This window comes from Montipora foliosa, chromosome 7 (genome assembly GCF_036669935.1).
Source record: "Montipora foliosa isolate CH-2021 chromosome 7, ASM3666993v2, whole genome shotgun sequence".
Taxonomy (NCBI): Eukaryota; Metazoa; Cnidaria; class Anthozoa; order Scleractinia; family Acroporidae; genus Montipora; species Montipora foliosa.
In genome coordinates, this window is record NC_090875.1 from 25,247,119 (window position 1) to 25,249,143 (window position 2,025).

The window sequence follows — 2,025 nt, forward strand, 5'->3', positions numbered from 1 at the left end:
CATTTACGCGTGCGCGGACGGAATGTTTGAACAAGAGAGAAAAACGCAGTACCTCCAGACATGGCGCTGGAGCGTCGTACCAAACGAGTCATCCCGGGATTTCGGCCCGTGCGATCGCTTTTAGACGCAGTTGGCCCTTCGCTGCTTTCTGCTACCGACGTCGCCTCCCGGTACGGCATTGAGGGAGAGATATGTCGGCCCCTAAACCATATAAGACAAATCCCACGCCTACTCACAGCTCCAGACCGCCCTTGTCAATTTAGACTAAGAATTCGATGACTTATATATTCAAGGCAAAATTCATTTTATCTGTCATATGGTAAGCACTGAAGTCGCAGATTAGAAATTGTACGCACGCGCCCTGCGAAAGGTAACATACATACATGCATGCATAAACTTTTATTATTTCATCTGCAATTTTCAGAATAACTGCAAGAGATAATATATTCGAGACATTACATTTACAGCGAAAATACAAAGCATTTACAGCTACATAACTAAATACACAATATGTAAAGATATGTTAAATAAAAGGAAAAGCCGCTGTACAAAATGCGTCGCTGGATTCTCTGTAAAAACTAGTAAACACAGTGGTACGAATAAAATGAAATAGCGATTTGTGCAAGTTAAGAAAAAAAAAACATTACGACAATGACTGGTTGTTCTAGGTGTATTGAGGGACAGAATGTAATTTCCGCCAAAATCATGCATAAGAAGAGGACAGAAGAGAAAACGTATCTTTGCATGATAAAAGCAAGAAAATCTTTAAAAAAAAAAAACAGCAACATACTTTTTTACAGTAGTATTAGGACATTTTGAATACGTTTATTGCATAGAGATGTAGAGTTTGACTTAAGTGGTAAGGGGACAGGTAATTTTCAAATATAAATCTCAGTATTCTCTTATTGACATTATAGCGTTCCTTTGAGAAGGAATTACGAAAGGCCAGTTGTTTGCCACGAAAATAACAGCGAAAAAAGCGCTACTTTGTCGCCAATTCTCTATAATAAAACTTTGTTTAGAAATCAAAAGTCCACCTTAAGAGTACACACAAGGCCTATTCGTTATTATCTCGCTAGAGATGTTCTTCTCAGTACTTTTTCCTACGGCCGCGCCTTCGCCATTTGATGAGGGCCAGTGTCGTGCTTGTCAGATTGCCTGGTTCATGGCCAAAAAGAATTCTGGGTAATTTTGCCATTCCATGACGAGGAAAGATCCCCAATTCTCCTTTAATAGATGGTTTATAAGTGTCGGGTCATCCAGTCCTACCGGCAAAATACCGCATTGATTGCAGATTTTAGCTTTTAAAAGTTGCCCAAATTGTCTCGGTAAGTGCTGGAATTCATCCACAAAAAGGCCAGAGAGACAACTTCACTCGTCAAACGTCATGTTTACAACACAACATTTTAGGCATCCCAGTATGCATGAAACCATCTGTGACCACTGTGTAGAAAAGACCAGACAGGCGTGGCTCTTACCGTACGTTTATGCCCTTAGAATCTGTTCAACTGAAATGTCAATTGCTTGTAAAAAGCAGCGTTTTAACGTTTTTGGTAGACTAGGTATCGGCGGAGAGCCAGAACATTTACGCGTGCGCGGACGGAATGTTTGAAGAAGAGAGAAAAACGCAGTACCTCCAGACATGGCGCTGGAGCGTCGTACCAAACGAGTCATCCCGGGATTTCGGCCCGTGCGATCGCTTTTGGACGCAGTTGGCCCTTCGCTGCTTTCTGCTACCGACCTTGCCTCCCGGTACGGCATTGAGGGAGAGATATGTCGGCCCCTAAACCGCATGAGACAAATCCCACGCCTACTCACAGTTCCAGACCGCCCTTGTCAATGTAACCTATGAATTCGATGGCTTATATATTCCAGGAAAAAATCATTTTTCTGTCATATGGTAAGCACTGAAGTCGCAGATTAGAAAGTGTACGCACGCGCCCTGCGCTAAATTTTCTCTCATCGATGGGTTACAATATTTTCTTAACTATGGTTCTCCGCGCGCGCGGGGCTCCGCTATAAAGC